Source organism: Cebus imitator, unplaced genomic scaffold, assembly GCF_001604975.1.
Source record: "Cebus imitator isolate Cc_AM_T3 unplaced genomic scaffold, Cebus_imitator-1.0 Scaffold262, whole genome shotgun sequence".
In the NCBI taxonomy this organism is placed as follows: domain Eukaryota; kingdom Metazoa; phylum Chordata; class Mammalia; order Primates; family Cebidae; genus Cebus; species Cebus imitator.
In genome coordinates, this window is record NW_016107577.1 from 1,340,585 (window position 1) to 1,367,477 (window position 26,893).

The following is a 26,893-nucleotide window of genomic DNA, read 5'->3' on the forward strand; positions in this document are numbered from 1 at the left end:
TGATCAACTTTTTGTACAAGGCAACTGTAATTATTTGGCTTTATAGGATAGAGTGTATTTTGCAATCTCTCAGAGCCTTATTGTTGTAAAGTCCCATTTCACACAATATATTTCTCATGCCCCTTTTACATTTTTAATAAGTAGACTCACTGAATTTAAAAGTTTCAAGATTTGGCTCCATTTTATCCCACTCTTTTAATTCTGCTGAGGCCTCACTCTCTTTGCTTAAATCAGGATAATACCCTTTTCTTACATAAGTTTAAGACAGTCTCCTTTTATGGTACTGTATGACCATATCTGAGACTTACCTCATACTTAAGTCAAAGGATGTATGATAGAAACCAATATCCATTTATATATTCCCATTATTTTTTAGAAATATAATTCCCCAACCTAAAATGTTTTAATATATGTAGTCACAAAGATCTTCCTTCCTTTCAATGATCTATTTAAAGGTCAAAGATTAAATCCCACTCTCAAAGTAATCATTTTAAGCAAGACTACTAAGAACTTGTAGTCTTCCAATCATCTACAATGTCCGAATGTATTCCAGTCTGAATTTGTGCATCTTAGGTAGACATTATATAGAAAAGAATTTCTCTATTTTAAAAAATAAAAATCACCCCAAAGTATAGATAAAACCTCCTTGCCTTGCATTTTCATTTAGGCTTATGATATTGCCTTCAAAATTTGTAGAGAATCATGCAACAAGTAACTGGGACAAACTGAAATAGGAGAGAGATTCAGGCTGTATGTAACTCTGGAAAGCTACCCTGGCATATGCTAAGGGAATCTGTGGGATCCCTGGAGACCTGGAAAAAGTCAGTAAGTATTTATGCTAGATAGCTTAGTTATTTATCTGCCTGCTCAAAGACAAGGCATTAGAACAACTGATTGTCCAAGGTCCTCCGCAAACTAAGAGTAAATGATTCATAGGTAAAATTTCACACAGTTCCTAAAAACCAACAATATTTTCACCAAGTGATAGCTTTGATTTAGCGACTTACTTCTCTGTTTGCAATTGTAATACACAAGTTCTGACACAGCTTATAGGTAAGAGCACCAAATTTTCCATAATATCCACTTTGTAAAACTTAAAGTGAAAGCATATGCACCTGCCAGATGTATAGTTTATTTGGCTTCACCCCAGCTCCCACCTTCTGTTGCAGGTTAAGGCCTCTCTGTGGTCTCCAAAACAGACCTGACTCTTATAACATACCAATTTGAATCACAGAAAATGTCAAGTCCACATATACATTGTCATTTGCAACCTTTAATATTCATATGGCTGTTTAGTTTTTCACACAATCAAGAAGTGGCTGTACAGTAAATGAGGCAGAGTTACCTTTTATACAAGTTCTTAGTTAATTCTACAAGTTGAAAAGGAGTTAGAGAATCAGTGAAGTAAGATATGTCGTGTGATGCCATTATGGATTTTTCCCCTCAATTACAGCAACCACTGATTAACTTAAAAATGGACAAGTGCTTTCCCAATTCTGAATTGACTTCTATAGTCTGTGCCAAAGAACAAAAGGACAAGGCACAACACAATTTTTTAGGCACATTGATATTTTTATGAATTCCCTACATTTGAATGATATTTCCAGTTTTACTAAGAGCTTTCCTCTTACATCATCTCTCTAATCTTTTCTGAATAAGGCCTAGGTGACCTCTACCTCCATTAAATTGGAGAAAATGGACTGAAATTACTATGCAGGTTTACGGTTATGTGTGTGCAGATCCTGGCAGTGACTGTTGTTAAATGATGAAACAGAAGCCTGAAAGAAGCTGCAGAATGTCCACTTCTGAGCATTTTCCAAAATTACCCAAACAGGTTTGGGTTGAGAAGTGCCTGAGGACTGGGGATAGGGTAGTATGAAGTAGGTGACTTTTCCGTGCCTGTTTCATCCTAAAAGCTTATGAACTTGCAATATCCGGTGGAATTTCCTGTAACCGTATAATAATATTTGGTTCACATTAAAAAAAAAAAAAAAAAAAAGCAATGCTGAACTCATGTAAATTTACCGTGATTGTCCACCTGCTGCCGATATAGTGTTAAAACAGTGCTGTTACTTCCTTTGATTTTGAGTAATGTAGATGTCTTTGCCAAAGCAGAGAAACGCTAAGTAGAAATCATTTTAAAAATTCCCATTTGGATGGCACGCAGTGTAGTCTGGAGTGGGAGTGTGTGATTCCTGTCACCTCATAATGAATTGCAATTCATTAGAGGAGTCCATCCTGTTCTGAACTGCTTCCCATTCAATTGTCCTTAAGAACGGCATTTCTTAAAACTTGAAATATGCTGGTACTTACTGTATTTTAATGAGACATCACACTACATGATAAAGTATGGCAAATATTAAAAGTATGTTTATAATTTATGAATTAACAGAGAAAACAATGTAAATTTCTTCCTTACGATAAAAATCAACCTTTTGTACTCCTAATTTATACTTCCACAGTACAAATTGAATACTGTAAAAAAATAATAAAGCGAGTAATTTATACCCCAAAATGGCCTCTCAATAAAAAACCTAACAGAGTAATTATTTAACTGGCACCATCTTAAAATCCTATGTATTTGCTAGTCATAGAAAATGAAAAGCCACTGGAAACAAAATTTGTTTCCTGATTGCCTCCAGACCAGTGACTAGATAAGAACTGAAGAAAAATAGAGACCTCAATACAAGACTGTCACTATAAAAGCTAGCACAGGATCTGAAATAAAGCCTACCTCTACATCCTTTCCAGGTGCTGGAAGACTTAAATTTATCAGTTAGCCATAGATCTTTGACTCTTAATCCTGATCACACAGTGGCTTTAAACACAATACTGATGCCTGGGTATTTTATTTAATATTTAATTTTTCTGGAAGCTCCCCAGGTGACAATTCTAATTTGCAACCACAGCTGAGAATTACTGCCACAGACTCTCTCTTCCAAACAGTAATCATCCTTAAATAACATCCTATGATTTTTAGTATGCCATCCATAATCTTGCACTACTTCTTTAATGTAAATAAACAATTTCCTTTCCAAAGGTTAAGAATACAAATAACCCTCAAATATTGTTCTGTCCAACGATTTTAAGCTGCTCACAAAGACTCCCCTTCGATAATTTATTTTGCATGTGGTTAATCCCCCTTCAGTTATTCAGATCATTAATAATGAGAATTACAGGCCCTGATACAATGCAAAGCTACTTGGATTATCAGCAAATAATCTTAAAACTGATGTAATCCCTGGCAGTTACGGCATTATTTTTATTGGTCATCAAACTGCTTTCTGAAAGTTACTACAGCAAATAAAAGTATTGTCTCAAAAATGAACAACAACAAAAAAAATTCTTATTAAAATCTGAAGACTTGGCAATGATTTAAAACGGTTCTCCACACTCCAGCCCAAAGCTATTTTATTCTCTGAAGCAGGAATATTTTTGAACAGTATAATGTCTTAAAAAGGCCAAATTCAAAACTGAAAGAGCATTTCATCAAAATTTCAGATGTCGATTAAAATGCTCCCAGAAGTCAGCATTTCCACACTAGGGCTGAAGGGGTGGGGGTACAGGGAGATCATTACAGTTCCAGGGAACATTTCCAGTGTATTGAGCTTCTTGGTTAAAATAACTATAATGTATTCAGTGGCCAAATTGCTGAGGTTCCCAAGCCCATTCCATTATAACAAGCAAAGCTGAATAAACTTGATGTGTAATTTACAATCATAACTCTAAAATGATCCTTAAAATTGCACGTTTCAGATTTTGCTTTTACTGCAACTTCTATAAGTGATTAAGCCAAAGGAAGTGAAGCAAGACCAATAGGGCATTTTGTGTTGTCTGCCTTTAAAGTTTAATTACGGTCATATTAACTGAAATTCTCAAACAGCTGACCAAAGGACAATTGAATATACAAAGTTTATCCCTAGACATAAATTTCTCTAATTAGGCATTGCCCAAAGGCAGCATATTTAATTGAATAAAACCTGCTATAGGAAATGGATATTAAGCCTCACATAAACACCTAAATCAGCAAGCACAAGGCTTAAGAAAAAGCACTGATCATGAGGATTTGGTTAAGAACAATGCCTTGTTTGGAAGCTCAGAATGGACCTTTCATTATCTCAAACTGATCCACTGAGCAGTTTAATTTCAACAGTGACAATCAATTCTAAGTGTTCCCAATCTGATCCCCCTTCCTCCACCATGCCCTTACTCCAAGAACTTCAGGGCTACAGAAATTGTGGCTCTAAAGACTAAAATGCAGCTTCATTACAGGATGGCTAGTAGAAAGTTGATGGATCGAAAATACTGTAAACCTTTTGTGATTCAAGATTCTAACAGGAGTTTTATCTTTTAATGACTTGGGTTCTTCCATTTATAGGAAGGAACCTGAGACTCTCAGTGTTCCTTTGGGGTCTCAGAAACTCAACTTTCCTTATTAATAGAATCTTTCCTAACCCAAAGCCTGACAATATGCACAAAAATTTAACTAGCAAGTATACAAAGCCTCAGAAGTTCCCTTTCACTTTCACCCTACCCATCTTTACACACAGCCTTTCATTCCAAACACTCAAGAAAATTAATTTAAAACTTTAAATAAAGAGATTTTTAACTCTAAAGATAGGAGCAGTGAGGCTGACAATCCAGCTAACCATTTACGATTACCCTCAGGAAATAGATAAAAATATACATGCATATAAAAAGCAGGAATAAGCAGGCCCCAGGCCTCAAAGCCCAACCTAGCTGAAAAAGACAGAATAAAATATAGATTACAAACCTCAGAGGCTGGAGGGAGAGATGGGACCATCTGCATACTGACATGCAGAAATTTGCTAACACAATGGCAGCTAAATCTGAGAGAGAATGCTGCAGATTATCAAGCAACTTGTACCAACCCCTGTGATCCTTGTAAAGTTTCCCAGAACTTGGGAAGTGGGCCAACTGTGGCTTGCCTAGTTCCTGTACTTCCATGGGAGGCAGCAAAGAAAGCCATGAAGGGACAGTCTATTCCTTAAGAGTTCAAAGCAGTGCTCTAGTGGCCTTGGCCCCATTATTTCATCATTTTTTTGTTACTCTCCTCCAAAGACCTGATTTGCCTTGGTAACTTTTGTATTTTAAGGTGTTATTATTTTAAAATATCAGTATCTTACACCACACAACAATTTCTCCTCATCTTGGGAAGTTCTTTTCTAATCCCTGCCTACAATAAATGGACCACAATAAAAAGTGGGGCTAAACAATAAGCTTCTGAGGAAAGGTGAATTGAACTTTTGGTTGTAGTTTAACATAATCTAAGTATTTGCTATGATACAGAGTTTCCCCACCCCAAGAGAGTGACTGTAATATTGTAAATTCAAGCTTCAAAAATATATACAAGGCCTAAGCAGACAGTTTATGTGGAAAAGTCCCTTAGAGATGGAAGATTTTTCTCACTATTTAGATATCTCATAGGTAAGAAAGTTTTATCTCAGCCACCAACAGTAATATCTAACAATCGCAAGGAAAAAAGCTGCTATTAGGGAGAAAAATGCCTTTACCAATATCATTACCTACAAGAGATAAATTCTCACCCAAAAATTACTTTCTAGATCACCAGAGAAGAATTTCTATTACAGTATAAGAAGAGATAAGAAACTCTGGCTGGAGCAAAAGAAAAAAATATTGTAAAAGGGGTGTCTGATGACATGAACAGGGTTTTATTTCCTGTTTCAGTGATAGTGTAATTACTATAAAAGTAGTAAGTTTCCTAGAAAGGTCTGCCAGTTCAAATATAAGTTGGAGTGTGTTCAGCAAAACCAATGAATGCATTTTTGCAAGTAAACTGTTAAAATACCATACAAGCAAACTGGCTTAAAAACTGCCCGAGCTGTAAATGTAATTAATTTAAATAGCACATCCAGGCTATAACTTTTCTTAACATCCCCAACAAAAGAAGTAGGTAAAACGCAAGTTTCCATTGTGGAGCATGGCTTAGTTGAATAAATGAAAAAAGTAAGAGATTTCAGGGTGAGGGGGGTATTCTTCCTGGATCTCGCACAGTGGCTTGGGCCTGTAATCCCAAATGCTTTGCTTGAGGCCCAGAGTTCCAGACCAGCCTGGGCAAATGAGTGAGACTCCCGCCTCTAAAAAAAAAAAAAAAAAAAAAAAAAAAAAAAAAAAAAAAAAAAAAATTCTTCTTATAGGGCAGGCTTTCAGGATAAAATCTGGAGAGGACAGGGGAAGCAAGAAAGATATGAGAAATATTATTTTTATCTTTTTTTTTTTCTTCAAAATGAGACCTGGAGAAAATGGCTTAGTTGAGCCTCATTTCCTTATCTATAAAATAAGGTCACATAACCTACCAGACTGCTTACAGCAAGATTAACAGAAACAATCACTTAAATGACTGTATACCATTCACAGGAACAAAAAATGAGGTTTGCAGATGTTAACAAACTATGGGAATATTAAAACTCTAGCAACTGGGACAGCATGGAACTAGGCAATGTCCTAAACATAACCCACATGTGAATGTTTTATTTAAAGCTAGAAAGTTTCTGGCTCTACAGAAGAAGCATAGGCAATTTTGGTGCTACCCCTGCCTAAAGGGGCAGGATGGGTTATGGTCCACTAGCAGAGAGCGCTTGGTTTTGAAACCACTATTCTTCATTGTTCATGAAGGACTAGAGTTGGCAAGGGAGGCTGACAAGTGGCATGTCTGATGACAACTGAGGGCCACTCAAGAGCCCATGGAGGTGAGGCTGCTGTCCATAACATACACTATTAGTCTTTTGGAACTGTTGATCTGACACCCTGACAGTAAAAATAGGAATTTGTTTCTCCCTTTGTGACAGAGCACACAGGCACTTGGGAACTGCACTGGAATTATTGACACTGTCTCTCTATCATCTATCTCTTCCCTCTTCCCAAAGCTTTGGATTTGAAGTTTCTTTGCAATATAAAGATTGGATGTTGCTATAAATATAACAGATGATCCGACTGTAATTATTCCTAAAACATGCTTAAAAGAGACTATATAAATTAGCAAGATGTTTGAAGTGTAATCTGTAACTTGTATCTTGAAGCATAAAAAGAGCACGACAAATATTCAGTGATGCCTTACGTATAAAAATTGTTTAGATTGTTAAATTTTAATGTGCCTTTGAGTACTGCCAACTAGGAACGTCACAGTAAGATAACTGGCAAGAATATCAGGATACCACACTCAATGTTCCCCACAGTGAGTTACAAGAAACAAGTTAATAATGAGATTCCTTAGAGAAAGGGGAAGCCCACTCCTGTAACCCCTCCTCCCCCTCCTCCTGGCTATTCACAATGCATACTCATGTAGTAAAAGCTCCATAAAGTCTTAAAGAAACCTCTTTAACTTTGTGTAAGTCAGCATTTCCCCAAATTTTTTGACCACAGAACTCTTTTTTTCCCCACAAGGAAACTCCAGTGACAACACATTCTGTACAACATGTTTTGGGCAATGCTACTGTAATATATCTCTTATCTGAGCAAACATGTCTGCATATCTGGGCTACATCTATGCAAGAGTCTGCTGGTAGGAAAAATAAATCGTATTCACAATCAATTATACTGGCAAAGTACCCAACGGTATGAGGTGAGATCACTGTCGTATTTGTGACAATTTCTATCCATGTATACCAAAAATGGGTAAGTAAAATTAAGTATTCGGTTATGATCCCAGGTGGGTGTTTTCACTTCTAAAGCTTAATTAAGAGAGGTAAGAAACCAGGAGATGGAGGTCCTAATCGCCTTCTATCACCAAGTAGTCTGTGTGTGTCTTGGGGAAGTCCTGGCATTGGTTTCTTCATATATAACTTGAAGAGGACTTGACTAATAATCTGATCTAAAATGATGCAGAGGGAAGTGGGACCAAATTTTCTTTATGATGGAGTTTCGCTCTTATCACCCAGGCTGGAGTGCAGTGGTGCAATCTTGGCTCACTGCAACCTCCACCTGCTGGGTTCAAGCACTTCTCCTGCCTCAGCCTCCTGAGTAGCTTGGATTACAGGTGCCTGCAACCATGCCCAGCTAATTTTTTGTATTTTTAATAGACAGGATTTCTCCATGTTGGTCAGGCTGGTCTTGAACTCCTGACCTCAGGTAATCCTCCCTCCTCGGCCTCCCAAAGTGCTGGGATTACAGGTGTGAGCCATAGCGCCCAGCTATTGGAGCCAGATATTCTAGCAATAAAACTTGAAATGTGATCGGCCAAGTGCAGTGCCTCACGCCTGTAATCCCAGCACTTTGTGAAGCCAATGAGAGTGGATCACTTGAGGTCAGGAGTTCAAGAGCAGTCTGGCCAACATGTCAAAACTCCGTGTCTACTAAAAACACAAAAATTAGCCAGGCATGGTGGCCCACACCTGTAATTCCAGTTTCTCAGGAGGCTGAGGCAGGAGAATCACTTCAACCTGGGAGGTGGAGGTCACAGTGAGCTGAGATCACACCACTGCATTCCAGCCTGGGTGACAGAGCAAGACTCCTTCCCCCCCCACACACACAAAAAACTTGAAATGTGGCTTTGGATGTTGCATCATTTGCCCCGTTTCAGCCTAGCCCCCAAAAACAAAACAAAACATTCAAGGGTGAGGAAAAGACCACTCCCTGTTTCAGGATAAAGAATAATTTACAGACTAATACACACGAGAAGACAATATATGTGGAATAAAAATTTGCGGGCTTAGGCCAGAAACGGTGGCTCAAGCCTTACTGTAATCCCAGCGCTTTAAGGGGCCGAGATGGACAGATCACCTAAGGTCAGGAGTTCAAGGCCTGACTGGCCAACATGGCAAAACCCCATCTCTACTAAAAATACAAAACTTAGCCAGGATTGATGAAGGGCACCTGTAATCCCAGCTACTAGGGAGGCTGAGGCAGGAGAATCGCTTGAACCAGGGAGGAAGGGTTTGCAGTGAGCCGAGATTATGCCACTGCACTCCAGCCTGGGTGACAGAATGAGACTGTCTCAAAAAAAAAAAAAAAAAATGCAGGCTTCAAAGCAGAAAAGGAGGGAGAAATAAATGAAACATCATGAAAAGTCACAAAGATTTGGGAAAGGGTCATGTGATAATGCCTTTTAAAAAATGTACAAACTGACTAGATAAAACTCCTTCAGGGTGCTAATTTTGGTACACTAGAGGGTACACTGGTTCTTTCAGGCTTTTAAGATGCCCACGTAAAACACAACAGTAGCAATTTATTTAATGGTAATCTTTAAATGTGAAAAAATGAATGCCTTTTCAAATGGGCCTGTCACCCTAGGGAAACTGTTTACTCCTCTGATAAAACAGAATGAAATCCATGTCCCAGCAACTAAGGTACAATCACAAGTAAAATCACATTAGCATTAACTACCATAAGGGCAATTTTTAACATTAATAAACCTCTTAGAATACAAATCTTACCTGTACATAGGATTTCAGCTATAAAGTAAAAAAAAAAAACACACACACAGAAAAAGAGAGAGAAAAAACCATTTGAAATAATTTTTTATTACAGTGGATACATTCAAAATGCATGACTTCACAAAAACAAACACCACTTACACTAAAAGCCAAACCACCCTGAAAACCAAACAATTTTCCACAAAACAAATGTTTTTTACCAAATAGGAAAAACAGTAGTTAGAAGTCCTATTCGAATATATGATTGAAAATAGCAATGGGGTATTTCTAAAGCACACATAGGGGGTATCTAGAACAATTATAAGAATTTACAGCCAACATTAAAAAATGCCTAGGATGCTTTAAACAGAAAAAATGCTTTCAGCTAAATCATGAAACAACACAGTGGTTTGTAGGTTTCTTCATTAAGAAACCTTTGCTTAGTAGAATGCAAGCAGCTTAGTCATGACTAGTATTCAAAAATTAAATGTTCATAAAGATTCAATACTCCTGATTGCAATGCATTTAACTCCACTTTGCATTATTATAAAAAGCTTATGTGTATGCAAACTGTTAATACATTTCTAAGTCTATTCTTGCTCTACTTTATAAACTCAGATATGATGTGAAACATTCTAAATGCTGCCAAATAGTTATAACTTAAGGGTAGAAAAATGGCAGAAATCAGTGAAATACAGGCAGTCTTCAAAGAATGGAAATTAAAGTGCATTTGTATTTGTTAGTATTATTAATGAGGACAAATTAATGGTGGACTGATAATCTGATTATTTCAGATGGACAGGAATCTGAATGATCTTATTTATATAGTCAGTGTACTTGAGTATTCTATGATGTTCTGCTGACATCTCAGCTTGGTTCCCAGTCATACTAAAAATACAACCGCTCCCTGCATGCTGAGCACAGCTAAACTAAAACAAAACAAAACAAAAACGGAAAGGAAAAGGATAGAGGCTAGGCGCGGTGGCTCACACCTGTAATTCCAGCACTTTGGGAGGCTGGGGCGAGTGGATCACGAGGACAGGAGTTGAAGAACAGCCTGGCCAAGATGGTGAAACCCCATCTCTACTTAAAATACAAAAATTAGCTAGGTATGGTGGCAGATGCCTGTAATCCCAGCTACTCAGGAGGCTGAGGCAGAGAACTGCTTGAACCCAGGAGGCAGAGGTTGTAGTGACTGGAGATCATGCCACTGCACTCCAGCCTGGGTGACAGAGCAAGACTCTATCTCAAAAAAAAAAAAAAAAAGAAGAAGGGTAGAAAACACAAATGTGTCAAATCAATAGAAAATTGCCTATGATGAGAACGTTATGCTATAAGACTACATGGGGCTTCCTCATAATTCTCAGGGCAACTCTCAAAAGACTCGTGCAACAGAAGAGTTGATAAATGCTTTAGCCAACACATATGTTCAGAAGAAGAAACTTCTTTGGATGTGAGATCAGTCCTTTAGACCACTTCTTCAATCCTAAAAATAGTATATAAGAGAAAAAATGCAGTTCCCCTAATAGTTGCAGGTCTATCTCAGAAAGCAATGTAACAGAATGCTGCTGGACTCAAATTTCATGAATTTAGAATCCAATTCTGTCCAATGTACCTTTGAGTTTCACTTCAATTTTCATACTGTGAAATAACAATGTGATAAAGTACCAAGGAATAAAATATTCCCTGCAAATAAGGGGAAGTTCACTCATGCATTGCAGAAAGTATGAATGACAGCCTTCTAGGCTAGTTAGAATTAAAGAAACAACAATAAAAACAGAAAATAACAAGTATTGGTAAGGATGTGGAGAAATTGGAACTCACATCACTGGTAGGACTGTGAAATGATTCAGCTGCTATGAGAAAGAGTGTGGCAGTTCATTAGAAAGTTAAACATAGAATTATCATATGACCCAGCAATTCTACTCCTAAGCGCAGGTCCAAAGGAATTGAAAACAGGTATTCAAACAAAAACTTGTGCATGCATGTTTATAGTAGCACTACTCAAAAGGTGGAAACAACTGGGCGCGGTGGCTCATGCCTGTAATCCCAGTACTCTGGGAGGCCGGCGCAGGTGGATCACCTGAGGTCAAGAGTTGGAGACCAGAATGGACAACATGGTGAAACCTTGTCTCTACTAAAAATACAAAAATTAGCCAGGCATGGTGGCAGATGCCTATAATCCCAGCTACTCAGGAGGCTGAGGCAGGAGAATCGCTTGAACCCAGGAGGCAGAGATTGCAGTGAGCTAAGATCACACCACTGCACTCCAGCCAGGGCAACAGAGTGAGATTCCGTCTCAAAAAACAAAACAAAAAGGTGGAAATAACCCAAATGGCCATAATTGATGAATGGATAAACAAAATGTGGTATATCCATACAATGAAATATTATTCAGCCATTAGAAAGAATGAAGCATTGATATGTTCTACAATGTGAATGAACCTCAAAAACATTATGCCAAGTGAAAGTAGCCAGACACAAAAGATCACATATTGTATAATTCCATTACATGAAATATGCAGAATAGGTTAATCCATAAAAACAGAAACCAGATTGGTAGTTACCAGTAGCTAGGGGAAGGGAACAATGGAGAGTAACTCTTTAATAAGTATGGAGTTTCCTTTTTAGGAGATAAAAATGTTCTGGAACTAGGTAAAAGTTGGTGGTTATAAAAAACATAAAGGTACTAAATTCCAATAAATTGTTCACTTTACAACGGTTAGTTTTATGTTATGTGAATTTCGCATCAATAAAAAAGTAACTCCCTCACCTAATAGCGGGTCACAAGGTAAATCTGTTAACACAATTGATGCATCCATTCAACCAATATTTACTGAGCTCCTACTATGTGTAAGGCACGGGAGACAGGGTGATGAATAAAAAACAGACACACTCCCTGCCTTCAAGGAGCTTAGAGTATAGGGAGAAGGGAGACCACATATTCATTAAATGCTCATAGAAATCAGCTAAGTGCCAAGAATGATGGCTACACAGTACTCTGAGAGCTAACCTAGCCAGGACAACACAACAACCGTGTGCAACAAAAACTTGATCATATTGCTCCTCCAGCCCCCACTTTACAGGTTTCCCAATGATTTTAAACTGAAAATTAAAATCCTTACTCTGACCTGTGAAGTCTTACACACAGTCTGGTCTCTTCCTCCTATTTGCCCAACTTCATTTGCCCTCCTCTTCTCTTTCTCTATTATAATTCACTGGCCTTTTTTCCATTCCAGGTAAGCCTCAGGCACCTTCTTGTCTCTGCGTATTCCACTGTTTCCCTTGACACAGAATAGGCCCACTTCTTTACCTACTGATAATAATCCTTCAGATCTCAACAACCATCACTTTATCATTAACCCTTCTCTGGTGACAATCAAAATGAAGAGAGACCGATAACTTATTCTCCAAAATCTGTGTCTGCTACAGGGTATTTACAATGAGCAAAGCAAAGCATAAGGAAAATCTCAATTCAGTTTCTCAAAAAGCTGTAAAGCCAAGTCTCCTCAAAGTCTCCCCCAAAAGTCTCCTGAAGCATCCCTATCAAAATTTACTAAAAGAAATCCTGTGAGAAGTCCTTGACTTTGCAGAAAGTGCTTTAAGAAAAACAACCTTCTGATTAGTTTCAGTAAAAACAAGGCAGTGATTATGATAAAAAACTTTGTATAGTCTACTATGACACTTCAGTTCATTAAACATAATTTAATGTGACTGGTTATTGTGATGCCTTGTTAACTGATTTTAAACATAATTCAGGCAATTTTCTCCTGAACAGTATTCAGATTCATCATTTCCAGCTGATTAAACAGTTGATTAAAATGATAGTTATAGTTATTTCTATTTTTATAAAAAGTCAGGCATTAGGCCAGAGATATAATCCCCAATGTAATATTGTTTCTGTGAAGAAATCAGATTCAACTTACATTATTTTGACTTACAGAAAACTTTCTGTGAACATAACCTGCCATAAAATACAAAGACAACTGTAAAGGGTTTTCAGGAGGGCCTATCAATCCGGCACTAGTGTGCACCATGGAACAGAGGCTGGTCACAAGGCAAACACATTCAAATCAGCCAGCCATGAGCTGTTCTCTAAGTTTACCTCACTTAATAATCACAAACTGGGGCAGGGTATTTTTCACAGCATTTCTCTGCAAGCAGAGCAAGGAGAGAGAAATATCACTAACCTACATAAAGTCCCATACAAAAAAAGACTCTGAAGGGTGGGAGAAGGGTGAGGGATAAAGCTACAAATTGGGTTCAGTGTATACTGCTTGGGTGATGGGTGCACCAAAATGCCACAAATCACCACTAAAGAACTTACTCATGTAACCAAATATGACTTGTTCCCCCAAAACCTATGGAAATTTTTTTAAAAATTTCAAGAAAGGCTCTGCCAAAGCTGTCAAAGAACACTGACGTGATACAACATTATCTTTGTGCTTTTTAGAACCTGAAAATTACATTTTAAAGACTAACATCTCAATGATTAACAGATATTATTTATTTATACAGATATTTGACATAACAATTAGTAATGAAGCCCACACAAAGGGTTTACTAATAAATGAGTAAGCAATAGCATATAATCAATGACACTATTTGTCGGGTCATAGTCTCCACAACACTATTGGACAATCAACTCCAAACCGAGATACTCTACTACAATTGGACAACGAGACTTATTCGTTTCAGTAGTTTTCATCAACACACCTGAATTTTTATAAATACAAAATACTAGTTAATGAACTGTGTCTAAACCTTACTAAGATCAAAGAATTGTTTCTACAAAGGGTGAGGGAGAGGAGAGGAGAACTGCAGGTTGAAATGATTGTTGGTACAATGGGTTGGAGAAGAAAGCTATTTGTTCAAATGAAACTCCAGATGAGAATATTAAAATTCAACATTCAAGAGCTGCAGAGCTGTAAAGAAACCTCTCCTTTTATTGATATTCAAAAGACAAGGAGAGTATATTCTCCTATCAGCTTTTGCCATCCCTATGCTGAGAATACAGTGAATCTTAGGTAGAAAAACAACTAGAACACCTAAGTGGCATATTTCAATCACAAAAAATTGCAACTTATCAAATTTTCTGGTACCGTGTGATAGAAAAGGCAATAAACAATAAAGTTTTAAAAACATTATATATACATACACATATATACACACTGCATCTTGCTCTGGAGCTCATAAACAATGGAATCGAGCAAGGTGTTTTTTTAAGTGATTTCCCTAAGGAAAATTATAATTTCTTCCTCATTCCCCTCCTAGAACTAGGACCTTATCAGATTATAACTCAAAGACAGGCCCATGGCTATCTAGGGCTCTACTTATCTTGCCTTGCGTTGCCCTCCCCAGAGTGCATGAGCAGGTTTTAAATTCCATACATGCCCCCCAAGGGTGCCAATCTTCCTCCTGCCATGCTCCATATAGTAACTCTCCCCCTCTTCTTCCACTCTTTCACATTTTGCCATTGTGAAAAGTCATTAGTTGGCAAGTAGGAGCAGGCTGAGGCAAAGCCAAATCACTTCTCTCCTTTTGCTTGCATTCTACCTCTCACTGACCTCTGAGCTAGGGCTGTACCAGTTCCTGCAATAGGCAAGTTTACAATCTCATGGAGTTCACAGGAAACACAAGTAGGACCTAAGTGAAGGAAGTATATAAGTACATTTGCAGCGCACTGCTAAGTAAATACAGAAGAAGAAAGGAGAAAGAGTTGCTGAAATGTAAAGACTGACTGGGGCTGGGTAGAGTTTGTCTTAAATTTCCATAAGATTAATGTGTCTGAGCCTTGGGTAATTTTGACCTCTTGTGATCTGGAACATGATCAAATTAGTTTGAAAACCTGTTGTACACTTCACATGTGCCAGGCTCCAAAGCTGGAGTTTGCCTACAATGACAAGAGAATTTTATTTTCAGTCGTATACTGTGCTTGGTTTCAGAGCTACTCTAACAAACTTTAATTTCCCTTGCCATTCTAAGTACATTTCCAATAGTAGTCTCCAGCAAGAATGCTCTGCTGTCACCAAATTCATCTCCCACCTCATTTTCTCGCCAAATATCTCAGTTTATTCCCAACTGCTATTCTCTTGGACTGGAACTGTCTGCATGACTCTCCTTGAAAGTAAACTGAAAGTTCAACTAATGCCAAATTCAGCAGCTTAATTAAGAGTCCCTGTAACATATGGAAGGCTGCAGATACATAAAACTGGCAAACCCTTACAAATTGGCTTCCCCTCAAGGTGATCAGCCAGTGATTCCTGAAGCTGTGTCTTATTCTCTTAGGACACAACAAGGCTTCTTCTGCTGCAGTAAGGATAAGTAACACCTAAGTATCTGTTATGCACAGATGAAGTATTCTATAGATGGACAGATGAAAAGACAGATGGATGGAAGAATTACAAATAGATATGGCTCACTCATTTGATACACAGGCCTAGCCACAAAATCAGAATATCCTTTAGAGTCATTTGAAGTCACCAAAGGTCATCAAGCTATGTATGACTGGAGATGAAAATATAGTATGATGAAGGCTGGAGTCTCAATGTTTAGCTGTCTCATGAATATCTTCTAATAGGTATATTTTTGATGCTCAAAAATCAGAGGTACTCTGATATTTGCTATTTTAATGGCCTTTTTCACAGAGCATGGCAATTACCAAGTTGTTTCAAAGAGGCTATACAAGGGACAATGAAGAACAGAGAAGCATACTGGCTATATATGTGAGTTCTGGAGCCAGATATCTGGGTTCAAAAATCTGGGTTCTGTTACTTATTATGTGATCTGGGGCAAGTTCCTTAACCATGTGATGTCTCAGTTTTCCCACTAGTCTAAATGGGGGTGATTATATTCATAACAACTTATAAAGCAAGTATGAAACAGTGCCTTCATATCATAAACACTGAAAAAATCTTAGTTGTTTTATATGGCACAATGGAATAGTAAATTCCTTTGCTGCCAATAACTAGTTGCTTCTGACACAGACAAAAAAAAAAAAAAAAAACCCAATGTACATGGAAAAAATACAATTCTAATACAAATAGGTAACATATCTGCAGGGTTATTACACTTAAAATTCAGTGGGCAAGAATGAAATTAACATGAACTTTTTTTTAACTAAAATAAAGATACAGTCTTTGCGAAATTGAAACACAGAGAAAGCTTATAAAATCAAAATGACCATGAATAGTTTTGTAAATGAACTATGCCACACTAACCAGATATCATTTCTTTAATTACCACATGAACAAAAAACAGAATAGTACATTGTGACTTCATTCAAGATTTCAATGAAACATTCAAAATGCTTGGAAAAAGGAAAGAAAAATCAGGTTCAAAAGGTTCTGCAAAGGTTATGATAAATGACTCAGTTTAGGGTTGAATACAAGGCATAGCAGAGAATGGAGGGCTCTGGGTAAGCACTAGATGGGAAGCAGAAATAAACAGCATGTGTAATCAAATTCACCCAACTGTGTCATGCCACGTGGTTCTGCAATACCTGCAGTGCAGGAAAGGCCTGGTGCTGAGTAAGAAGAAAGCACATATGCAAGCAAGCAGTAGGAAGAAACCTTCAATACTGCCCTGGTAGCACCCTAACTAAAGAGAAGGTGGTCACACCAGCGAACAGCTCTGAACAAGAAGAGGCCACAGATTTAGAACTGAAAACAGATGGCCTCAGACATCCATCTTCTCCTACCATTCTTTCCAAATCAAATCAATAATCTATGTGCGTAGAGGCCTGTGTTATTTGTAAGATCCCCTATCCCAAAGGCCTATCCCATTTTATTGAAACAAATATTTAAAGAACATGGAATGAGCTAGACACAGTGATAAGTATAATTCCCATGCTAAATTAGGAAGCTTATCTTACCAGAAAGTCAACTTTATCTCAGTTCCCCCTCTTTGAGTCTGTTTCCCCATTCATAAAATGTGGGAGTTGAATAAGAAGATTCTTGTGCTTATTAATATTCTACAGATTTAACAAAAATTTATCAAGTTAGCACCCTGAAAAAGGAATGTTCAAAATGATAAAATGAGCATAAGCAGGTATTTACTTAAAAGAATGACAGATGATTAAGTGGATAAGGAGTTGTGAGCAACATTAGGTTTTGGTGGACACACTTATCTGCCTCTCAGTTTCTCTAGTACACCTCACCTCCCCAGGGACTGGACCCAACATTTCCTCCTATCACTGATAAGCCTCAGGCCCAAGGGACCCTCTTTCTTTCCTTAGGGGGCTCATAGCCTCCAGTAAGCTCAAAACAAGCTTCCTGCTAGTGCCCTAGCAATAGCTTGCCTTGCTAGAATGCCAGATCCCTAAGCAGCAGTGGCTCTGTGTTTGATTTAGTGATCAGAGGGCAATGTGGAACAGAAATAAATTAGGAACCCCTCCAGGGATTTGTTTAAAAAAACTAGAGAAACCACCATAAATGTTTCTGCTTTTTCATTAATGCATTTATTAACAATAAGTATTTAAAGAAACTTATTTTTAATATCAGAAGAAGTCAGGGATTTATGAGAGAAAAGTAAAAGTGAATACATGTAGGGAGTGAAGCAGTGAGAAAAGTCTGAATATATAGTTCATTTATTCCAATGAGTAGAGAAAATGAAGACCTTGATGTGCTTCATACTAAGTATAAACTACATTAATTAGAGCTTTTAAACATTGAACAATCAAGTCTACATCAATCAAGTTTATACATAAAATACTCTTAAAGCCAACAACACTTTAATTTTTACTGTATTCATCTTTATCAACTATTGTCTTTATTCATAATTCCCTCTATTTAAGGCCCAAAGCTTTCCCAAACAACTGTTCTTGGCAAGAGAACTCTCGCTAATTTTCTGCAATTCTCATTATCCATCATTCTTACAACTAAAACCTTTAAAAGAAATCTTTGGAATCACTATTAAAACATCCTTATGCTTGCCAAATACTGTCGCATTCTTTTTCAATATGTTTGAATAGATTTGTTTTGGGAATAATTATGTTGGAGAAACTGTCAACGTGAGAGGGAAGTTGTACACCACTATAGAGATCGCTCAGATTGTTGTGTGGGGATCTCTGTCACATAAACTTCACTATGGGTCTTCTGGTTTCACTGTGATCATCCAAAAATGTTTGACTTACACATTCATATTTAAAAGAAAAGTTTGTAATAAAGGGCCATACATTGCTTGACCCTGAGAAATAGTGCCTCTTGCATGAATCCAGGTAACCTCTGGCTGTTAACCAGTATGTTATATAACAGACTGGAATAAGCTTTGCTAAGTGGCTTCAATTTTATTAATGTCCAGTTGTTTCCAACCTGAACACGAGATTTCCTTCCTAAATAATTTTCACCCAAAAGAATTCTTAAACAGCTGGATTTTAAGAGTTTGTGATATCAGTGGCTATAAATCTCAGTAATGATCCTCTGGATTCCAGTTTAGAGAACTGGAATATATCTGATAACCAGGAATAAAAAGCTAATCAAAAGCTGGCTTTGTAAATGTTAAAGTAAGGTTAGGTTAGCAATTGTCCACAGCATCAGTATGCAATCCGCTGTGTAACTCGGTTAGGTTTACAAAAGTAAAGGTTTACTTTGCTTTTGCTGCTCTTTTTTCTTTTTAAAAATAAATTGATAGATTAATAAAAACTCAACCACCCAGTTGCTATAGGGAAAGCAGGATTTGGGCTCTAATGGTGACCATAAAATACTATGAAGAAATGCTTTCGTTCACTCCTAGGAATACATTTAAAATTTAAAAGAAACATAAACACAGATCATAAGGATTTTGGCTACATTTCTAAAATAGTATGTTCATTGTTATAGTTTGTATTTTGCATGCAACAGATTGATATTAGTTAGAATAAACGTTAAGATTTGGGGTAGGAAGCCTATAACCTAGAACTCTAATCAGGTTCAGACCCAGACAGTATCTGCAAAGGGAAACAGTTGGTGGAAGCAACTGACAGATGACTCCTGTGGCACTCTGCACTGCTTACATGGCATTTACTGAAAATGTCTGTATCCGAAATGGAATGGAATGGAATGGAATGGAGAAGGAGAAGGGGAAGGGGAAGGGGAAGGGGAAGGGGAAGGGAAGACAGACAGATGTGGGACCCAAAGGCCAATTATATCTACCCATGACTCTCATCCAATTGCCCAACTTCATCCACTTACTGCTCTGGGCTTCCTTCTTCCACCCCACATACATGACCTAATTATTCCCCTTCCGTCTCTCTCCCCCAATCCATTGATTAAACTAAGTCCTGGGCCAGGCTCAGAGGCTCACACCTGTAATCCCAACAATTTGGGAGGCCCAGACAGGCGGATCACTTGAGCTCAGGAGTTTGAGAAAAGCCTGGGCAACATGGTAAAACTGTGTCTCTACAAATACAAAACATTTAACTGGGTATGGCAGGTGGTGTGCGCACCTGTAGTCCAAGATACTCAGGAGATTGAGGCAGGAGGATCAGTTGATCCTGGGAGGCAGAGATTTCAGTGAGTCAAGATTGTGCCACTGTACTCCAGCCTGGGCAACAAAATGAGACCCTTTCTCATAAACAAACAAACAAGCTAGCTATGTCTTGTATGTCTGGGTGCAGTGGCTCACACCTGTAATCCCAGCTCTTTGGGGGGCTGAGGTGGGAAGGTTGCTTAAGCCCAGAAGTTCAAGACCAGATGGGCAATATACTGAGACCTCACCTCTACAAAAAAAAAAAAAAAAATCAAAAAATTAGCTGCATGTGTTGGTTCATGCCTGTACTCCCAGTTATTCCAGAGGCTGAGCGAGGGGATGATCATTTGAGCACAGGAGGTTGAGGTTGCAGTGAGTCATGATTGTGTCACCGTACTCTAGGTTGGAAAACAGAGCAAGATCCTGTCTCAAAAACAACAACAAAAAAATACTATGTCCTATAGAACCTGCCATCCTTATTAATCAAACTCTCTACATCCTTAACATCAGAAACTCTACCTTACAACCACCCACATTCCTGGAAACTTGGCTCTCTTCTTAAAATTCTTCCCTCTGTGAATCTCGTATTTATATAACTCAGAGGGGTCAAGAGGCAAGCTTCCTTTTGCCTCCCTTGCTTATAGACTCCATTAACCCATACTCATGGCATCATTCCGTTAGTTTGAAATCATCTGGAGATACCAGTTTTTACCCATCCTCATCATGGTCATCTATCCATCTCCTTGGATATCTGCCTTCGCTCATTTGGGCCACTAGTGGACTCTCCATCTCATCTCCTGTCATCATCTGATGAAATCTGAACACACCATCTCATAGTTCTCAGACCTCTTATCTGTAGTGACCTTTACCATCCCTTATAATCACCATCAAACACCAGTCTCTGGTCAGTTATTGCCCACTAGCTGAAGACTTTGAAATCTGGCTTTCAAACTTGTTCTCTACGCCAACACCTGCCATGATACTTGAAAATTCCATAATCCACATGCAACAACCACCCCAATCCAGAAACCTAGATTGCTGAGTCCCAAAACTCCTTTGCTTTAAGGATCTTCCCCTCTACTCTTTTTTACCCACCTCCTCTATAGTGAGAGAGTAGGATGTTATCATCTACTGCTTCATCCCTAACACATGATAATAGCCCTCTCTCATTTTTCAGCTCCGTAACTTCCACTACATAGCTAAGACCTCTACTTTGTTTTTTGTTTTTTGGTTTTTTTAAGAGACGGGAGTCTCACTATGTTGCCCAGGTTACAGTGCAGTAGCTATTCACAGCCATAATCATAGTGCACTGAAGCCTTCAACACCCGGGCTCAAGTGATTGTCCCACTTCAGCCTACCAAGGAGCTGGGCGGACAAGCATGCAGCACCACACCCAGCTAAAGACCACTACTCTTTTGACCCTAGCCTCATTTTCTCAAAGCCCTTACTAGTCCTTACCTGTACTTTCCCTGTGATGTCTGAACACCATATTCACTCGTGAGACCTATTCTCTCAACAGCCCTCTCAATTCCTTCCCAACCTGACTTTTTGCCATAAATGACCTACCTACAAAGTCCTAAAGCCAGGACCAATCTCGCAAACTGCTTTCTTCATTCCTGCATGTAGGAAGCTGAGAAAAATTTTGGTAAAACCACAGATAAAAAATTAATGTCATTACAAATTCTTCAGTGCTACTCCACAAACCTCCACTTGTCTTCCTTCCTCTGACTCTCCACTTACCCTAAATGCTCATTTAAAAGCTTTATGACTCTCTAGTCCCCTATCACAATCCTCTCCATATGGGTGATCTTGCTCCTACATCCCTTAGAATATCAGTCATCTAGGATGCATTCCCTCCCACTGCCCTGTGTGTACACATCAGTTTGAGAAAGAATCTCTTCTCACATTCAAGACTCACAAAGAGCCTCTACCTGTTTTGATCTCTATCTTCCTATATTTTTAGACAAATAATTAACCTGTCTTTCCTATACTGTCAACCACTTCATCCCTACTTTCTATTTACCCATGGTTCCTTGGTTCCTTAACTTAAATATATTTAAATACTTATTTTCCTTAAAAAAACTCCACAATTTCCTTGACAATGTATGCTATTTCTAGCCTCTTCTCCCCTTCCCTCTATAGGCCCAATGTAAAGTGGTATTCATCAGGGCAGAAATGTGTTTGTTTTGTTCCCTAAGGTACCATTAACATCTAGAACAAGGCCTGTCACATGGTAGGAGCTCAATAAATAACTTCTGAATAAATGACCAGTCTCCTCAAAAGAATATACCACCTCTACTTACCTCCTCTTCACTCTTTAAGCCCTCTTTCTCTAAGCTGGTCCATGAACCCACATTCCTATAACGCTAACTTACCAGATTCAATGAATAGTTCTCAGTCTTTTACCTTACTTAAACCTCTGCTATGGTTTGAATGTCCCCTCCAAAACTCATGTTATAACTTAAATGCCACTGTGATGGTATGAAGAGATAAAACTGGAACCCTTGAGAGATAATCAGGTCATGAGGGCTCTGCCCATGAATGGATGGATTAGTGTCATAATTGCAAAAGTGGGTTGGTTATCATAAGAGTGGGTTTTTATAAAAGCAAGTTCAGCCCTCTCTTGCTCACTTGCTCTTGCCCTCTTGCCCTTCTGCCTTCCGCCATGGGATGATGCAACAAGGAGGTTCTCAGCAGAAGCCGGGCCCTCAACCTTTGACTTCCTACTCTCCAGAACTGTTAGAAATTTCTTTTCTTTATAAATTACTCTGTGTGTGATATATCTATTACAATAACACAAAATGAAGAAAGACAGAAAATTGGTACCGAGAGTAGGATTGTTACTATAAAAAAAATAAAAATAAAATAACTGAAAATGTGGAACTGCATAATGGGAAGGGGCTGGAAGAACCTGAAAGAGCAGATTAGAAAAAGCTTAGAATGCCATAAATGGAGTATTAAGGATGATTCTGATAAGGGCTCAGAAGAAGAGAAGAGCTATGGGGAAAGTCTGAAGCCTCTTTGGGATTACTTAGGTGGTCATAATCAGAATGTTGGTATAAACATGAACATAAAGGCCATTCTGATAAGGTCTCAGATAAAAAGATAAATATCTTATTGTACACTGGAATAAATGTCATCTTGGTTATGAAGTGGCAAAGAATGTGGGCTGAATTGTGTGCAAGGCCTAGGGCTTTATGGAAGGCAGGATTTAAAAGCAACGAACTAATGAACTAGGATATTTGGTAGGAGAAATTTCTAAGGAAAATATCAAAGTAGCTGTGTGGCTATTCTTTTTCTATTTTTTTTTTAAATGTACTTTAGGTTCTGGGGTACATGTGCAGATCATGTAGGATTGTTGCACAGGTACACACATGGCAATGTGGCTTCCTGCCTCCATCCCATCACCTACATCTGGCATTTCCCTCCATGTCATCCCTCCCCGACTTCCCCACCCACCCCCCATTGTCCCTCCCTTGGCCCCCGCAACAGACCCCAGTGTGTGATGCTCCCCTCCCTGTGTCCCTGTGTTCTCATTGTTCAACACCCACCTATAAGTGAGAACATGCGGTGTTTGTTTTTCTGTTCTTGTGTCAGTTTATTGAGAATCATGGTTTCCAGATTTATCCATGTCCGTACAAAGGACACGAACTCATCATTTTTTATGGCTGCATAGTATTCCATGGTGTAAATGTGCCACATTTTCCTTGTCCAGTCTATCGTCGATGGGCATTTGGGCTGGTTCCAGGTCTTTGCTATTGTAAACAGTGCCGCTATGAACATACGTGTGCATGTATCTTTATACCAGAACGATTTATAATCCTTTGCGTTTATGCCCAGTAATGGAATTCCTGGGTCAAATGGAATTTCTGTTTCTAGGTCCCTGAGGAAGCGCCCTGTGTGGCTTTTTTTTAACCATATACAGTAGGATGTGAGAAGAAAGAAATGACTTAAAGGCAAAAATACAATTTAAAAAGAAGCACAACAGAAAGATTTTTTACTTTTTCAGCTTGGCCACATACAGAATGAAAAAGCATTCCTGGGGAGAAAATCCATGTAGCCATGCAACCCTTTGCTACAGAGATTCGTACTAACAAAAGGAATCACCAAGACAATGGAAGAAAACCCCAAAGGCATTTCAGAGATCTTTGAGGCTACCCTCCCATCACAGCCCCAGAGTTCCAGTAGGAAAGAATGGTTTTGGAGGACAGACCTGGGGCACACTCCACAGGCTATCTGCCCAGAGTCTCTTCTCCCTGCATTCCAGCCCAGTGCTCCATAGCCACCCCAGCCATGGCTCAAGGGAGCGCAGGTGTGAATTGAGCTGCTGCTCCACAAAGTCCATGACATAAACCTTGGTAGTGTCCAGTTGGTGCTAATTCTGCAGTGGTGCAGAACATTAAGAGTTATGGGAGCATAGCTAACTCTATCTAGATTTCAAAGGATGTCACAAACAGCCTGGGGCCAAGACAAAGACTTGTCAGAGGGGTGGAGCCATCACAGAAAGCCACTACCACGGAAATGCCAAGCAGAAATGTGAGGTTGGAGCCAGCACAGAGTCCTCACTAGGGAAATGCCTAGTGGAGATATGGGACTGGGACCATTACCACCACTCCAGAACTGTAGCACTCCCAGCTTACAGCATCAGCCTGGGAGAGCTGCAGGTAGGAGACTCCAACCTGTGAGCTACTGAGTGGACTGAACCCAACAAAGCCATAGAGGTAAGGCTGCCTGAGGCCGTGGGAGCCAAATCTCTATCCCAGTGTGCCTAGGATGCAGGATATGTAGTCAGAGGAGATTATTTTTTAGCTTTAAAACTTAATGTTGTTTTCCCTGAAAGGCTTTGGACTTACTGGGGATGAATTACCCCTTTTTTCTTGGTTATTCCTCCCTTTTGGAATGAGAATGTCTAACCTATGCTATTTTGAAAGCACAAAACTTGTTAATTTCACAGGCTCACAGCTGGAGAGGAGTTCACATTAGGATGAATCATGCCTTGAGTCTCTCAACTGTATATAATTTAGATGAGACTCTGGGATTTGGAGTTGATTCTGGGATGAGTTAAGGCTTTTGCGGTGTCATGTGCCCATAGTTCCAACTATGTGGGAGACTGGGGTGGGAGGATCACTTGTGCCCAGGAAGCTGACACTGCAGTGAGATGTGATTGTGCACCACCCCTCCCCCCCAAAAAAACTGCTGGAGCCATTAAAATGGAAGTAATATACTTCATATGTGAGGAGGACATGGGTTTCAGGGCATCAGGAACAGAAAGTTATGGTTTGGATGTCCACTTCAAAATTCATGCTAAAAATGTAATTGCCACTATGATGGTATTAAGAGGTGGGACCAGGACTGTTAAGAGGTGATTAGACCATAAGGGCTCTGCCCTCATGAATGGATTAATGTTAGAGTAGATAGTTATAAAAATCAATTTGGCTCCCTTCTGCTCTTGCCCTCTCACTCTCTCAAACTTTCTGGCCTTCCACCTTCTGCCATGGGGCAACTCAGCAAGAAGGACCTCGGCAGATACGCACCCTTCAAACTTGGGCTTCCCAGCCTTTGAAAACTGTAAGAAATCAATTTATTTTTATTATGAACTAACCAGTCTGTTAGAGCAACACATATCAGACTAAGATAAACTCTCTTTAGCATGACACTATTAGCCATATTCTCCTTCTTGGAAGACAATTTTTTCCTTTCCTTCCCTAACACTATACCCCTCTCACCTCTATGGACATGCCTTCTGAGTTTCCTTTGCCAGATCTGCTTGTCCTGCTCCCACACTAAATGATGCTATTTCTCTATATTTGGTCCTCAGCTCTCTGTCCTTCATCATTCTACGAGTTCTCCCTGGGTTTCCTAATCCACATGTGTGGGTTTAATTACCATCTTTATGTTGATCACACCAAAAAGGTGTATCTAAAGCCCCAGACTTCTCTTCTGAACTCTACACACAACCTAAGAATAATGACAACCACTGGCATTTGAGGGTTTATGTTCCAAAGGACAATTCTAAGCTCCTTGCATGTATTTATTCATTTAGTCCTCACGACTAACCCGTAAGGAAGGTATTATCCACATTGTGCAGATGAGGAAGCCAAGGCACAAAAAAGAAAGCAACTTAAGCCAAGGTTACACAGCAAGCTAGTAAGTGGTAGAGCGGTTCAGTGATATGAGTACCCTTTACATAAAACAGCTTCATTAATCACAGACTAAATGAAAATTCACTCAATAATACCAAGGTTTTTAACATATTCACAGCATTGCGTAACCATCAACACAATCTAACTCTAAAACACTTTCATCACCCCCAAAAGAAATCCAACCCAGTATACATGAAGAAGCACTGGTATTAGTACTTTTTTACTTTATTTCAGAAGCTGAAACTTTAAGATAACTACATTTTTTAAATTCAAACATATGTTAAGCCAATTAAGGCAAACTTTTTTTTTACAGTATACATATATTGGTTTTACAGTACAAAAATATTTTTATGCGTTTAAAAAGGGAGCTTTCTAAATAAGCTGATCTCATATAAGTACAGAGCAGAACCACTGTTCTGTACAACCACAGTCTGGGAAGGGTAGGCAGAAGGGGAATGGTGAGAGGTTAACAAATTCAAAGCTACCGCTAGACAGAAGAAAAAACCTGCAGTATTCTATAGCACTGTAGAGTGACTACAATTAATAATTTATTCCCTATTTTCAAATAACGAAAAAATGTTAAATGTTCTCAACACAAAGAAATAATAAATGTTTAAGGTGATGGATATGCTAATCACCCTGATTTGATCATTACACATTGTATACATGTATTGAAATATTGCTGTATACCTCATAAATACATTATGCGTCAATTAAAAGCTGTTTTAAAAAATTAAATGGAACTTTCCACCAAGATTAGATTTACCCATATGTTATGTCAAATTCAAACAAATAAAAGCTAAGTATTGTTTGCCATTCTTACCGGCGTGAGATGGTATCTCAATGTAGTTTTGATTTGCATTTCTCTTATGACCAGTGATGATGAGCATTTTTTCATATGTTTGTTGGCCT

General features: G+C 38.7%; 1 protein-coding gene across 9 annotated transcripts in view; it reads right to left on the reverse strand.

Annotated features, from left to right (window-relative positions):
* Window positions 1-26,893, reverse strand: part of ATP11C (ATPase phospholipid transporting 11C) — a 225,106-nt gene that overhangs the window by 104,436 nt on the left and 93,777 nt on the right. The gene's annotated exons all lie outside the window — the stretch shown is intronic.